Below are 16592 nucleotides of genomic sequence, written 5' to 3'. Positions count from 1 at the left end.
TGGGAGGTAGAGGCAGGCAGATTTCTGAGTTCGAGGCCAGCCTGGATTACAGAGTGAGTTCCAGGACAGTCGGGGCTATACAGAGAAACCCTGTCTTGAAAAACAAAACAAAACAAAACAAAAAAAAAATCAGAATCTTCAATTAATGGAATTAATTAATATTATACATATTTGTAAATGATCATGCATATTTCAATACATGCATGCAATATATGATGACAAGGTACTGTGTACCCCAGTGTGCTGGTTGTATTTTTTTTGTCAACTAGACACAAATTACAATCACTTAGGAAGAGAAACCTCAATTGAGTAGTAAGTCCTTCAGATTGACCTACAGGCAGGTCTGTAGGGAAAAATTGTTTTTTTGTTTTGTTTTGTTTTTGATTAATGATTGATGTAGAAGGGTTGAGCCTACTGTGGGCATTTTGGGGCAGATGATCCTGGGTCATATAAGAAATCTGGCTAAGCAAGCTATGGAGCAAGCAGAGTTCCTCCATGGTCTCTGCTTCAGTTCCTGACTCCAGGTTCTTGCTTCAAGCTCCTGCCCTGAAATCCCTCTGTCATGGGCTGCTACCTGGAAGTGTCAGATGAAATCAACCCTTTCCTTCCCAAATTGTTTTAGGTCAGATAAAATCAGCAATGGAGAACAAAACAAGCATATCACTGGGTATCATATCCAAGAAGGCTTTACCACATCTTCTTCCAAGAAGTTTTCAATCTTAGCTCCTAGAGTTGTTTTAATCCTAACTTCTTCTTCTTCTTCTTCTTCTTCTTCTTCTTCTTCTTCTTCTTCTTCTTCTTCTTCTTCTTCTTCTTCTTCTTCTTCTTCTTCTTCTTCTTCTTCCTCCTCCTCCTCCTCTTCTCCTTCTCCTCCTTCCTTTCTTCTCCTTCTCCTTCCCCTTCCCCTTCTCCTTCTTCTTCTCCTCCTCCTTCCTCCTTCTTCTCCTTCTCCTCTCCTTCTCCTCTTTCTCTTCCTCCTTCCTCCTTCTTCTCCTTCTCCTTATTCTCCTCTCCTCCTCCTCCTTTTGGTTTTTCAAGACAGGGTTTCTCTGTGTAGCCCTGGCTGTCCTGGAACTCACTCTGCAGACCAGAATGGCCTTGAACCCAGAAATCTGAGTCTTTGCCTCCCTAGTGCTGGGATCAAAGGCGTGTGCCACCACTGCCTGGCTTAATCCTAACCTCTAGTACCCCAGTATCTGTCTTTGGAGACAGGGCATTTAAAGTGATAATTAACCTAAAATGTAGTTTTTAGTGGTGGGCTCTATGCAGTATGACTAGTGTCTCTACAAGAGAAGAGGACACAGACATACAAGAGGAAAATCATCACGTAGAGATGGCCACCTACCAGCCAGAGAGGGCTAACTGCACCCAACCCTGTCAATACCATGATCTTATAAACCATTTCTATCCCTTGCTAACATTTTCTTTCCATGCATTTCTACAAAATGCTGCAGTAGTTTTGCCTGGATTTGTATGGTCCTCTTAGAAGTTTGATACCAACTATTTTTGTTAACAGGTCTCATGATAACGTATCCTGTAAAGAAAAGCTTCAAGTAGGAAACATCTTTGCTTGCACTTTTAGAAGCTAGAATCATTTAGGAGCCAAAGATATGGGAAAAGATGGGGACAAAGAGCAGACACAATGACTTAAGGAAAACTTGTGTGCGTGCATGTGAGTGTGTGTGCAGCGGGGGATGGACTGAGTCAGACGTGTGAATAACAGGCTTCAGAGTGGAGGCATGCCACAAAGCTGAGGGAGTTTAAAACAACATAGTCCTTGTACTATCAAATGCCACGGAAGGGCTAGTAATATGAGGACTTCAAAATGGAAGATGGCACTTAGGATGAAATCGGTCCTTAAAATGGTGAAGAGTCACAGTAGACAGGCTGCTGAAGAGATGCGTGTGGAACCTTCAAGGATACTTATGATAGAAGACGAGGGAACAGTAGCTGGAGCAGAATCTTCCTTCTTAGGACAAGAAAGGTGAACACTGTAGATGATGTAGGAAAAAAGACAAGTAGGGAAGACATTGTTAATCTTGAAATATGAGCCAGAAAATGGGTGAATATGTCTGAAAGGCATTGTGAGGATGTGTGGTGATGAACTTCAAGAGTCAGAAAGCTGTTAACACAAGTGTAAATTTGTGAGTTTTAGAGAAGTTTGTAATAGCTTACTTCAAACTTGAGATAAGATATATGAAATAAGATATTTATTGATTTATTTTGACAGTGGCTCATCCTGCAGCCCAGGCTAGCCTGGGATTCACTTTGTAGCTCAGCATGGCCTCATGCTCAGGGTGATCCCTCTGCCTCAGCCTTCTGAGTGCTAGGAATTACAGATGTTTGAGGCAGTTCATACTCATAGCTTCAGTTTCATGCTCTCCCTCTTTCCAACAGAGTCAATGTTTTTACCCATCAGTGCCTTCTCCATAGCAGGAGCTCAATACATGGTAAGAAATACTCAACATGGTCTGAGTCCCTATGTCTCTTGACATAGCCTGAGTATCCTTACATGGCTAGAGCAGTCCCCACCCCACCACCAGTGAGTCTCCTCCAACGTGCAAAACAGTCACACGATTCATGTGTGAAAAGTAATATATCCCCTCCCCCTCAAAAAAACCTCACTTAAAGTTATCAGCACAGCACTGTCTTCACCATAGGCATTTAAAAATAGAATGTGAGAAGAGGATGAGAAGGGTGTTTTAGAGGCAGGCTGCCAGTCTGATCGAAGCAGGTGGCATGATCTGCCTTTCCATAACGTGCCAGAAAGCTTCAAAAAGCATCCCTAAAGCTCACAGGCCCGGAGTCGCTTCCCTTCACACATGCACGTCCACATGCACCAAAAGACTAATGGACCATACTGTTGTTTTAATGTTGAGGCAAAAAAATGATCTCTGAGTTGTTTAAAAAAAAAAAAAAAGACTTCGATGTCCCTAAAGAGTTTGGGAAGTTTTCTATTAAAAAAAAAATGGCAGTAAGAGGGTCTGGAGAGATAGCTCAGCAGTTATGACCGCTTGTTATGTTATGAGAGGATCTGGGTTTGATTCTCCAGTATCTACATATCACTTCACAGTTTCAGGGGATCGAAAAACACCCCTCTGGCCTCCGGGGGCACTTGCAGCGTGCAAACATATTGCAGCCTAAACACTCATCCACATAAAATAAAAATAAATCCTTTAAAAATGATATATGAGTTGGTAATAAAGATATACATAGATAAATAAATGAGGCTTTGTCGCCCCTGCTCCTTTGCCCAAGCTGTTTAATGTCCAAATACTCCCACTTTCAGGAACTACTGAACAACTAATCGGAAAGTAATCTGTCTCTTCTCATCCTCTCCCTGCATCCGGCTGTGGCTTGGCTTTGCACAGGGGACCAGATTCGGTCCTTCGCAAGGCTGATCTTCTCCCTAAGTTATGCACTCTTGGGGACCAGGTTCCGTGACCCAGATCGTGTCTACCGGGCACCATGCGCGGAGTCAGGGCTCAGCGAGCCTGCTGAGGCAATGTGGAAAGTCACGCGGGGGAGGACCCCGCGCTCGAGGCTTGGGTGAATGATTCACCGGGTGTTTCTTCGCATTCCTTACGGTGCAGTCACGTCGGCGCAGCGCCCAGCCGCCCGGCAGCTACCTGTGGAGTGGAAACGCACCTCCGCCTCAGCCGCCCGCGCACAGCGGAGGCCCGGAGGGGGCGCGCGAACTCGCGGGAGGGCACTCGGCCGCCTCCCCGCCCCCTCTCGCGGCGGAAGCCCCGCCCCTCCGCGCGCCCGCCCTCCGCGCGCACCCGCCCTCGCCCTCGCCCTCGCGCCCTCGCGCCGGGGGCGGGCTCGCTGCGCGTGCCGGGCGGGGAAGCGGCGCGAGCCGGCGCCGGGAACCTTCGCCGCGGGGGCGGCTCCGGGGCCTGAGTGGGCGCCGCCGCCGCCGCCACCTCAGTCGCTGCCGCTGCTTCAGCCGCCTCAGCCGAGGGGGCCGGGTCGGAGGAGGCTGCGGCCGCCGGAGAGCCACGCGACGGCCCCTCAGCTCCGGCCGGGAAGCGAGCCAGGTGGGGAGCCCGCCGGGGCTGGAGGAGCGAGGAGGGCTGCGGGGTGGCGGAGCGCGCGGCCCCGGAGCGGCGACCCTTGGGAGACAGCACGCTGGGCCGGGGAGGCTCTCCGGTCACCCGCGCGCGCGGGGGGCCGCGGAGCGCAGAGCCGGGCTGCGCGCGCTGCTGATGCAGCCTGAGCCCGACTCGCGGGGAGGAGGCTCCGGGTTAGGTGCTGAAGGGGGCGAAGGCGGCAGGTCCTGGCAGAGGGCAGGTGAGTAGGCAGGCCCTGGCAGAGGGAAGGGAATTCATTCCAGATCACCTCTCAGTGTCTCCCGAGGCTCCCGGGAGACGAACCTGTCCACCCAGGTCACCCCAGATGGGCACAGTGTCCCGAGAAGAGGGAGGATGCAGCTGACGAATGCTTACTGTTAGATTCCTGTGCCAGGCCTTAGGGAATCAGGGAGAGCTTCCAGCATTCTCTGCAAGCGTTTATTGATTAGCTACGGAGCAGGAGAGAACCGCGGTCAGCGCCCGGGTCACGACTTTTATCACTCTCAGCCATCATTTGCTGTTGAAGTGCTGACAGTTGGGCTGTGAAAGTATGCACACGAAATGTAAAGTGCTCTGTTTCATGTTTCCTTTTCTGGTCACTTCAGGTCTCTTTAGGATTTTCCCAGCCCTGGGAAACTGGAGCCGTAAGTTGCTTGGTTTGTGGAGAAAGTAAGATACTTGAGGAAAGCTGGTGGGAGCTATTGAGAAGAGATTTGAAGGGTCTTACAGACATTTAAAAGGTGGGGTGGGGGTGGGAATTTGGAAGGAGAATCTTGCCTTCCTAGCTAGAATTAAGCTCCGTTTTTCTGCTCAGTCCTCAGGATGTGGCCTGGATCCCAACAACCCTACAATGGATGCCCACTGCAGGAGTGGATGGAGGAAGCAGGGCTTTGATACATTTTATATAGAGTAGTGTCAGTCTCTGTAGAGTTAGGGATGGTCGCTGGACTTCCTTTGGTCCTCGGATTCTCTTTTTGTTTCCTCAGGTAACCCAGAGTTTTAGGCGCTGCTTGGTTAAAACAGAGGCTCAGGTGGTAGACTTCGGGGGCTCGTGGCCACTTTTCGTCATCCACGTGGTTCTTGCATGTTGTGCACCAGGAGCCTAATGTTGGGGTGGTTGCTTGAAATCAGGTTCTGGTCTTTCTCTCATTGGCCTTTTCTGGTCCTTTGAGGAGGACAGGAGGGTGCCTTTGCCTAGAGAACACTTTGTAATTTCTATCCCGCCTCTTGGATCTTGGTTCTGAAGTAAGGGAATGCTCCTCTCTCTCCAGCTCTGTCAGAGCTGGACTTCTGTCCTCCGCCTTGCTTGGACTCTCCAGCCCCGGGCTGCTGCTTCCTTCCCCTGGCTTGCAGTGCCTGTTGGATTACTTTGCTTGCCAAATTAAAACTTGACCTTTTATGTGGTCTCTGAGGATTTTTATCAGACTTAAGTGGAACTGCCTCTGAAGGGGTTGTGCAGTCAAGGTGGTGTGCGTAGGGTCTTTACGTTCAATTTTGCCTAGAAGCAGAACTTCTACTTAAAGTATTAGAGTGCACAGGATTTCCATTTACCATTTGTTTCATGCCTTGGATGTTAACATATCTGACCTTTAGTCTCCTCATATAAAAAAAATAAGAGCAATATTAATCCAAATTTGTCATTGCATATATAATAAGCCTTGAAACACACTCATTTATTCTGTTTTAATTAGTGTCTGCACTTAAGGATGTAATCATTAAGTCTCGATTACATTTTGTTTTGGGGGGCCTATGTGGCTCTGCAAATTTGAATGCCTTGTTTCAGGCACTTTAATATTTTATTTAGATAATTAATTTTCATTTATTTGAAAACAAACCTTCCACCCTCCGTTTTTTGAAACAGGATCTTGCTGAGTAGCCCCAGCTGGCTTGGTACTCGATATACTGTAGCCCAGGTTGTAAGCTGGTTTTGAACTTGTGGCTATTCCTCTGTTAGTCCTTTCTATGAACCACCATGCCTGGTTAAAACAAACTTCTTTTTTTTCTTTCTTAAAGATAGGGTCTCTCTATGTCATTCTGACTGACTTTGAACTTATGTCTATCTTCCTATCTCTGTGTCCTGGGATTATAGGTGCGAACTACTGTGCCTTCTTGATGTATAGTTTACATAGGATAAAATGGGTAGATTTTACATATTGAGTTGGGAGTTTTGAAAAACAGTACCTATTGCTGGGTGTGGTGGCACAAGTCTTTAGATCTCAGCCCTTAGGAGGCAGAAGCAAGTTGATCACTTCAAGGCAGACTAGGCTTACATGGGAAGACACTGTTTCAACCAAAAAATAAAAGCAAAACAAAGTAACAGAAGTTCCCCCCCCCCAAGGAAAAAAACAAACAAAAGGAAAACCATGTATACTTTGTAACCTATCCCAATCAAAATATATACATTTGTATCCTGCTGTCTTGGGGACAGCCCTTCCCCCTATTTTGTTAACTTCAAATTGCATAAGCATTAGAGCTGTGGTTTCTAGATGTGCTGGAGTATGCTGTCTGTTCTAGGGTGTCATTTTCATTGGAGTCTCTGTGCCTGACAGCTCCTGGAGTTGCAGTAGTTTGTGCAGCTCTGAATGCATATCTGCTTGTAAAATGCTCCAAACCCCGCCCCACCCCCCCATACCTACTCCTTTTTCTTCTGCAGTTACCACTTTGTTGTTTCCTTCGCAGGCCTTTTTCTGTGCATTTTACTTTTTTTTTTTATTGCAGTGTATGTGGTATATTGGACTGTGCATATGGTATCTGTGTACCATCCATATGTGTACATGTTTGTGAAAGCCCAAAGTTGACACTGGAGCTTCTCAGTTGCTCTCTTACTTATTTATTAAGTTCTGCCTCCTCCTGAACCTGGAGCTAGCCAAGTTGGCTAGTCTGCCAGTCAGCTTGCTCTGATGACTCCCTGCCTGTCTCTAGAGGGCTCTCATTGTGTGGCTGCTACACCTGCATGGCTTGTTTGTGGGTTCTAGAGATTCGAACTCCAGTCCTTATGTTTGTGCAGCATGTGCTGTATCCACTGAGTCATCTCCAGCTCTCTCTGCATTTTACTATGGCGTACTGTCCAGGCTGCTCTGTAGGTCTTTTTTGTTTGTTTTCTGATAGATTATTATTTATTTATTTATTTATTTATTTATTTGTTTGTTTTTTCCCCCGAGACAGGGTTTCTCTGTATAGCCCTGGAACTCACTCTGTAGATCAGGCTGGTCTTGAACTCAGAAATCCGCCTGCCTCTTCCTCCCAAGTGCTGGGATTACAGGAGTGCGCCACCACTGCCTGGCTGAGATTCTTTTTTTTTCATGTTGGAACACGGGGATCTACCTGAGTTGTCTTTACTGTGTGATATCTTAGTATTATGTAGTGTACTGTACTTAGTCTATTTAAGCCTCTCTTATGATTGGCAGTTGTGTTGTCCAGTAAACGGAAAGCAAGTACACCTTCCAGCCTGAGGCTTTTCTTTTTTATTTTATTTATTTATTTATTTTTTGGTTTTTTGGATTTGGTTTTTTCAAGACAGGGTTTCTCTGTATAGCCCTGGCTGTCCTGGAACTCACTCTGTAGGCCAGGCTGGCCTTGAACTCAGAAATCCGCCTGCCTCTGCCTCCCAGAGTGCTGGGATTACAGGCGTGCGCCACCACCGCCCGGCTGAGGCTTTTCTTAAAAACAAAAATGTTGTATTTAGTTTTATATAAGCTTCAATGTCATAAATATATGAAAACTTTCTCCTAAGTGAGTATGTGTGTTGAGAAAAAATTCTCAAGCTGGTGATATGACTCGCCAGGTAAAGGCACCTGCTAATAAATCTTTTTTTTTTCTCCATACCCCCAACCCCCTTTTAAAAGGATTTTGTTTGTGTATGTGTGTACACTGTTGCTGTCTTCAGACACACCAGAAGAGGGCACTGGATCCCATTACAGATGTTGTGAGCCACCTTGTGGTTGCTGGGAATTGAACACAGGACCTCTGGAAGAGCAGTCAGTGCTTTTAACCACTGAGCCATCTCTCTCTCCAGCCTCCCTCCCCCAACCTGTTGCTAATTCTGATGACCATAATTCAATTCCCAAAACCCATGTGGTGGAGGAAAGAACTGATTTCTGTGGGTTAGCCTCTGATCTCCATCTGCTGTCATGTGAGGGTACCCACACATATACACCCATACACACAAGTGTAATAAAGGAAAAACACTGAAAAAATTATTTCTTTATCTCAGGCTATAAATTATATTTTCTGGTTTCTTTTGCTTGGCAATATGCATTTTTGGTTCTTCTATACCTGCTTATGGACTGATGGCTTATTTCCTTTTTGTAACAAATAATATTCCAGTCAGTGGGAATACAAGTTTGCTTAGTCGCTCATCTAGTGAAAGTTTGTGGTAATTCTGAGTAAAACTTACAATCTTCTGGGTGTATGTTTTTTGTAGACATAAGTTTTTTTTTAACCCACTTGAATAAGTTATGAGTACAACAGTAGATCAGAATTTGCCAGATTAAATATATGTTTGGCTGTATAGGAAACTGCTGAGCAGGTTCCCAAAGTGACTACTATTTTGCATTGGCAATAATTTTTTAACATTTCTGTCCCAGTGTCCCAAATGTACATGTGACATCAGTTTTGTCTTGCTGTCTGCAAACTTGCTCACTACCTGGGATGAGTTAATATTCAGTTACTGCTGTCCTGGCTTGCTCTTAGCATGCATTCTGAAGTTTTGACTTACGCATTCATCCTACTTTGAATGTCTTTTTCTTTTTCGTTTCTATACTCACCCTTTTTGCCTGTTATATGTGCTGTTCTGCAGGGGGTCTGAGTCTAGAATCAGATATAATCGAGGGTCAGGGTCTTGTCCTCATAAATGTGTGTCCTGGTTCGATTCCTGACCACGAGTCTGCACCTTCCCACTTTTCTAAGTCCATACCATTGCATAAACTGAACTCTAGGCAGAAACTACTGCATTTTAAGCTTCTTTTCAGCTCCAGTCTTTCTTTTCTTTTTTGTTTTGTTTTGTTTTGTTTTTGGTTTTTTTGAGACAGGGTTTCTCTGTATAGTCCTGGCTGTCCTGGAACTCACTCTGTAGATCAGGCTGGCCTTGAACTCAGAAATCCACCTGCCTCTGACTCCCGATTGCTGGGATTAAAGGTGGTGCGCCACCACGCCCGGCTCCAGTCTTATCCCTGCTCCTCAACATGGAGTCTGGCTTAGATGCCAGTTCCAGACTCAGAATCCAGCCTGCCTGTAGGTTCATCCTGCTCATGATTATGTCTCATGTGGTGTTCCTGATGGAACACTGTAAGGTTTTTCTTGTATTTTGATTTCTTTTCTTTTTTTTTAATGTTGAACTTTTTTTATTTTAAAGATTTATTTGTTATATGTAAGTACACTGTAGCTGTCTTCAGACACACCAGTAGAGGGCGTCAGATCTCATTACCAATGGTTGTGAGCCACCACGTGGTTTCTGGGATTTGAACTCAGGACCTTGAGAAGAACAGTCAGTACTCTTAACTGCTGAGCCATCTCTCCAGCCCATCTTTTAATTTATATTAAATTGTTTTTCATTGATTTGAAGCAAAGGGGTTGCAGCTAGGTGTCTCCGATTCTGAATAGAGAGATCTAAATTGATCTTAGGGTCTTGCCACTGTCTTCGTCCCTTCAAGTACCAGAGTTGACAAAGGGCACTGAAGTTGTTTTTTTTTTTTTTTTTTCCTGAGTAGAAATGCTTACAATATTTTGCTAGTAGCTGTAATGTTTTTTAAAATTTTATTTATTTATTTATTTTTTACTTTTTTTAAATTCAATATATTTTTTATTTACATTTCAAATGATTTTCCCTTTTCTGGCTCCCCACTCCCCGAAAGTCCCATAAGCCCTCTTCCCTCCCCCTCTTCCCCCATCTAACCCTTCCCACTTCCCTGTTCTGGTACTACCCTATACTGCTGCACTGAACCTTTCCAGAACCAGGGGCTGCTCCTCCATTCTTCTTGGACATCATTTGATATGTGGATTATATCTTGGGTATTCCAAGTTTCTAGGCTAATATCCACTTATCAGTGAGTGCATACCATGATTGATCTTTTGAGACTGGGTTACCTCACTTAGTATGATGTTCTCCAGCTCCATCCATTTGTCTAAGAATTTCATGAATTCATTGTTTCTAATGGCTGAATTATTATTATTTTTTTACTTAATCCACTTTACATCCTGCTCACTGTAATGTTTGCTGAAGTGTTTTGGTCAGTGTTTCTTGTCAATTTAAGGATGGTTATTTTTGTTTTATATTTTTACTGAGTTTTGAATTTTATCAGTGGAGTATTTTTGGCATTTGTTGAAATGCTTTTTTCCTTTCCTTTTTGTATGGTAGAAGTAGGGTAGACTCCTGTGGCTAGAGAGATGGCTCGCTGGGTAAGAGAACTAGCTGCTCATCTCAAAGACCTGTATTTGATTCCCAACACTGTCATGGCTGCTCATAACCACCCATAACCCCAGTATCAAGGCGCCCAGCATCCTCTTGTGGCCTCTGTGAGCCCTGGGCAAGTGAATGATACACAGACATACATGTAGGCAAATAGCCATATACATAAAAATAAAAACAAGAATCAAAATTTTAAAAATAAAAGAAATAAGATGGACCACTTTGGGTTAATTAACTGAAAGACATGTCTACATTTAATTCTTTTTTTTTTTTTGGACAGAGTCTCTATTTGTGAGTACTGGCCAGCCTAGAACTCAGTATGTAAGCCAGGCTGGCCTCAACTCTTGGCAGTTCTCCTGCCTCAGCCATCCAAGTGCTGGCATTAAAGATGTTTGGTACCCTGCTCAGTTATGTCAGATTATTTTTATATTTTCTGAGACAGAGTCTCATGTTTGGCCTCATACTCACTGTGTAGCTGGGGATAACTGTGAACTCCTGTCCTTCTGCCTCTACCTCCTGATTGCTGGGATTACAGATTTGAACCACTAAGCCTGGTTTATGCAGTGCTGTTGGAACTCAGGGCTAGTAAACATTGTAAGCATTTCCTGTATGTTGGTTCAAGTACTGCAATAGAGCTGCACTTCCAGCCCCTTGATCTTGAATTTATGTGTATTACTAACACTGTATATAAATTAAAACAGGATTAAGATGCTGTGATCATCAGGTCTGGACTAAACACCGCTGTGACTGGGCGGCACTGTAGTTAGAGCGCCTGGTAACTGACATTAGCTAGGCTCTCAGGTTGTGCCACACATCGTGCTAGACATTCCACATGATTTGTTTGCGAGTTAGCGTAGCCCTGTTAAAGGTTATGTTCAGCTCTTCAGAGCTCTGTGTAGTTGTAGAGTATGTTACTGAATTTTTTTTTTTTATTGGAACCCAGAGAACGCTTTCAAGATTTGTTACAAGAAGATATCCAGGGTTTTAAGTTTATTTTCTCCCTTTTAATCTGAAAGAGAAAAGAATAAGGATTAGAGGAAGGGTATTTGAGAATTTTCCTGAAATGAGCAAGGGAGTTAGTTTTTTTTTCTTTTCCTTTTTTTTTTTTTTTAAATTAAAGGTGGATTTGGCTGTATTAGTCGCAATCTGAGCTTAGACCTACCTTAGGGAAGTCTGACTGATTTTACAGGAGACTGTGTATTTGCACATGGCTTTCCAGAGTGCTTTGTGTGTGCCTGTGTCTTTGCTTGTGTGTTCTAGTACATGTGGAGGCAAGAGGACATCTGAGATGTTCCTGGGGCACCGTTCACCTTCCTTTTGAGCTAGCTTCTCTTACTGGCTTCAGGCTGGCAGATTTGGCTGGTCTGCCTGGCTTGAGAGCACTTGCCTTCTCAGGGCTGAGATTATAACAGCTTGTCACCAAGCCTGGGTTCTTAAAATACTTATCTCTTTGTTTATGTATGTGTGTGTGTGCGAGCACGTGTGCGTGTGCGTTTATTATGTGGAAGCCAGATCCTGACGTGTGGGGTCTGCCTTGAGTTCTTCTCTGCCTTACATACTGCAGCCAGGTCTCTTACCCGAATCCAGAGTTTGCTGATTTAACTAACCTGGCAAGTCAGCTTACTCTGGGGAGCCCCATCTCATGAGTGTAGGCTGCAGGAACCATTTCAAATTAATGTGGGTTCTGGGAATCCAAATCCCAGTCCTCACACTGTATAACCAGGGCTTTACCCAGAATTTTTTAAAATCATGGGTCATGAATTCAGATCTTGGTGTCTGCAAGGCAAGTCCTGACTGAGCCAGCCCCCATACCTGAATGCTTTGAGGTGACAGAGATGCAAAGGTTAAGAAACCGACAAGCCAATTCAGAGCAAAGGAAGACTCTTTCTCACACTTACTGCAGTACATAGATGTGCTGGAGATGTTTCTAAAGCTGTCTCTCCCTCTGCTTTAGTCTGTGTGCTGTGGTAGTTACTCAGCCTCTGCATGCAGACCATGTCCAGTTCTGTAGCACAGTATCTCCCTAAGAGAGAACAGACAGGAGGGTTCTTGCTGCCCTCTCCCCCATGTCGCATCGAGGGCACCACTGTTTTGGGAATTTCTTTGCTTTTTCATTTACTCCTGTTTGCTTTGCAGAGGGTCATAATACACAGTGGGATGGAGAGGGAGGCCTTGCAGCCTAAAGTAATTGCTTCATAATCTTAGGTCTTAATCTCCCTAGTTAGTTGTAACATCCACAGTCCTGACTTGCTCCTAAGGCTTATCTAGCACAGGCCTGACTTCTCATTTTAGGTTTCTTTTGTTTTTGGGATGGGGGCGGGGTCTTGCTGTATTGCCAGGCTGACCTTGAACTCAGCATCCTTTTGTTTCAGCCTCCTGAGAACTGGGGTTCCAGGCAAAGCCACACAGCAGGCTGTTTTAAGAGCTGTCACTTCTTCCAAAATTGGGAAGTGACAGGCACAGGCAAAGGTGCTGCAGACAGGGTAACAAGCAAATTAGGCAGTTATGTTTTATTAATAAGTAACCTGTCCATTGACACCTCATCTGTATATCTGATGACAGGACTCACTGTCATGTGCTAAGGCATGGGAGCTGATGGTAGCAATACCTCAGCCTACATAGGTGATTCTCCTTTTTTGTCTGTGTGTTTAGCTATACTGCAGCTCACCTCTGTCAGGCTCAGTGGGCTGTCAGATTTGAAGGAAATGAACCTTGCTAAATAGATGACTGGCTTAACAGAATTCCTGCAGAGAAATTGCAGAGTGGATTTTTGGCGAAGTCACAATGCGAGCATCCTCGCAGAGCAAGGAAAGACAGAGCAGACACTGCTTCTAATCCCAGGATGAGCTTGTTGTCAATCAGTTGCAAAATGCAAAAACAGTCATCTGATCAGATTGATGTAGAATCAGCCAAAAGCAGCTAAACATGTCTGTATAATGATTATGCTGAGTATATCATATCTTAAAGTGATATTATGGTGATGTAATAATATCATAGAATAACAGTATTGTTTATGCATCTCTTGATGCCCTAGGACTGACCCAGTAGACGCGGCTAGCCTCAAACTCACAGAGCTCCACCTGCCTCTGCCTCCCTGGAATTGAAGGCCCGAGTCTCCACCTCCTGGCTTCCATATGAACTCTCAGTGTGTTCTCTTGCTACTTCTGTAGATTTCCTAAGATACATGAGTATGTTGCTTTAAGTACCGCAGCACCAAAAGCTGGGCATGGTGTTCCATACCTGTAATACTAGTGCTTTAGAGACTAAACTGGGAAGATTGCCTTGAGTTTGAGGCCAGCCTGGGCTACACCTAGAGTTCACACCACTTCAGCCCTGTGCTACAGAATGAAAATTCTATCTCAGAAACAAAACCAGAAAACCTGCCAATCATACAAAAAAGTATTAGTGTATTTTCTTTAATACAATAGCCTTTGACTTTAGACTAATGTCTAATTTTTAGTAATATTTTCTATCATATTTTATTTTCTGTATTTTATTGCTGTTTTTAATTTGAAGCTTTTAGTTTAATAGCCACTTCTTAGTCTTTTTTTGTTGTTGTTGTTGTGTAAAATCTATAGGCTTAATCACTTGAGAACATAATTTTTTTTTTTCATTTTGGTAGTCAGTCTATAATTTAGTTGTAAAAGATTTAGGAAATTTTGTGTGCCTGAATTTGTTTGGTTTTGGTTTTTGAGATAGAGTTTCATAGTGTAGCCCTGGTTCAACTGGTAATTATGTAGATCAGGTTGGCCTCAGACTCACAGAGATCCACTTGCCTTTGCCTTGGGAGTGCTGAGGTTAAAGGCAAGTGGTGCTGTGCTAGGTATGTGTCAATATTTGGCTTGTGTGTGTGTGTGTGTGTGTGTGTATGTATGTGTGAGTGAGTGTGTGTATGTGCAGCACATGAGTGCCTGGTGTCTGAAGATGTCAGAAGGACTTGGATCTCCATGAACTGGAGTTTAAGATAGTTCTGAGCCTCCATATAGGCGCTGGGTATTGAACGTGGGTTCTCTGCAAAAGTAACAGGTTTCCAAACCACTGAATTATCCTTCTAGTCTTTACAGTTTTATCTGTCTGCCTGCCTATCTATCTATCTATCTATCTATCCATCATCAATCCATCTATTATCTATCTATCTATCTATCTATCTATCTATCTATCTATCTATCTATCTATCTATCTTTTTGAGGTACAGTTTCTCTATAGCCCTGGCTCTTCTGTTGACCAGGCTTGACTTGGATCCAACCCCTTCCTCCTGAGTGCTGAGATAAAGCATGTACCACTATGCCCAGAATTTTGTGATATTTTAAAAGTAAGCATGCAGAATTGAAGGCTAACTAAACTAAAAAGCATTTTTGGTGGGGGTAGCAGGGGGCAGAGTCTCTGATAGATCAAACTGGCCTCAAATTGTGTAGATGAACTTGGCCTTGAACTTCAGATCCCCCTGCCTCTCCCTCCCAGTGCTGGCATTCTGGGCATGTGCTATTATACCTGCTTTTTATTGATAAAATTTTCAGTATGATTTAAATTTTGTGATACTCTAGTACCTTAACATTTCATTACTCACCAATAAATTTTTTAGAGTTTTCTTACTCTATGAAAGAAAGACAAAATTCAGCACTGCATTCAGGTTCCTCTCCCTGTGTGCCTCATCCGTGCTGTCCCATCTCCCTGACTTGGCCAGACACTGGCGGTGCTGCTGTGTCTGGCACCTTGCTGTAGATAGATGATAGATAGATAGACAGATAGATAGATAGATAGATGATAGATAGTCTTGAATTTGGGGTACTGTAGTATGTGGTGTTTTATGTTTGCATTTTCCTTTTGTATTTTCACTTGTATTTAAGTTTCCTTAAATAAGTGCTACATTCTTTTTACTGGTGAACAGCATTGCACTTTAGGAAGAACTATAGTTGAATTACACAGCCACCTGTTGAAGGGCATCTTTGTTCTTTCCAGTGTTTGCAATTAAAAATAAAGCCAGTTGGAGCTAGTTGTGGTGGAGCACATCTTTAATCCCAGCACCTTCCAGCACCAGGTGAGCAGAGAGTGGATATCTGTGATTTTTTTTTTTTTTTAAAGACTAAAACTTGTCAAGGATAGTGGCACACACCCGGAGACCCAGCACTTGGAAAGTATAGACAGGAAGATCAAGCATTCAAGGCCAACCTTGACTACATAGTGAGTTTGAGGCTAGCCTGAGCTACATAGCAAGACTTTGTCTAAAAACAAAACAAAAAACATTTGGATGAAGACTTTGTGTGACATAAAATCTGAGTTCAAATTGGGTCAGTGATGCAGTGTGACTTCTGGGTCATATGGTAAGAAACTGCCTTGTGCCGTCTGGTGCAGCGTTTGTCTGTTGTCGGGTAACAGGAGCTCCTTTTGCTCTCCATTCGTGGCAGTATTTGCTATTGTCAGTTTTTTCAACTTTAGCCCTTTTAATAGACATACCATGGCATCTCTTTTTTGTTTTTTGTTCTTATTCTGAAGTTAACGTATTTTCACATTATTACTTACTTTATCTTCTTTGGCCATTTAAAAACATTTACTTATTATGTGTGTGTGGAGGTCAAAGGGCTGCCTGCAGGAGCTGCCTCTCTTCTTCTAACATGTGGTTCCCGGGGATCCAGCTCATGTTGTCAGGTTTGGGGCTGTCCCGATGGCCCATTGATGATTTTTTTAATTGCACTGTTTTTGTTTTTTTTTTTGGTTTGAGTATTTTTTGTTGTTGCATTTTAAGCTTTATTTCTAAAATTTGTGTGTGCTTTGAGAAAGTATTTATTCACTAGTGTGTGGGAGGGTGATGTGAGTGTGGCCACCTGTGCAATGTGTGCGTGGTGCCCAAGGACAACCTCTTGGGGGGGGGTGGTCAGTTCACTCTTTTCTCTCTGTTCCGGGGATCAGACTGAGTTTACCGGTGCTTTTACTCCTGAGCCATCTGTCTCACCTGAAATTTTTTTTTTTTATTCTTCTTGTTTTCACCTTTCTATATAACCTTGCAGAGTAGTTAGTTTTGATAAAATTCAACTTAGAAAATTTTTTTATCTTATGAGTTGTTGTTTTGGTGTTCTATGTAGAAACTTGTTCCCTCAGTTTGGCTTTGGGCCAGG

At 43.8% G+C, this 16592-nt stretch overlaps 1 protein-coding gene across 8 annotated transcripts in view; it reads left to right on the top strand.

Annotated features, from left to right (window-relative positions):
* Window positions 1-3783: 3783 nt before the first annotated feature.
* Window positions 3784-16592, top strand: part of Dtnb (dystrobrevin beta) — a 211315-nt gene continuing 198506 nt past the window's right edge. For 3 of the 8 annotated variants that reach the window (XR_007978403.1, XR_007978397.1, XM_052186200.1), the window contains exon 1: window positions 3786-4040. The gene's annotated coding sequence lies outside the window, so the exon portion shown is untranslated. Of the gene's footprint in view, window positions 4041-4190; window positions 4294-15438; window positions 15518-16592 lie in introns of those variants that run through there. The other 5 variants (XR_007978399.1, XR_007978401.1, XR_007978402.1 and 2 more) reach the window with 5 other exon arrangements.

This window comes from Apodemus sylvaticus, chromosome 6, assembly GCF_947179515.1.
Source record: "Apodemus sylvaticus chromosome 6, mApoSyl1.1, whole genome shotgun sequence".
Classification (NCBI taxonomy): domain Eukaryota; kingdom Metazoa; phylum Chordata; class Mammalia; order Rodentia; family Muridae; genus Apodemus; species Apodemus sylvaticus.
Note: the sequence above shows the minus strand (reverse complement) of the source record. Positions and strands in the feature narration are given on the sequence as shown.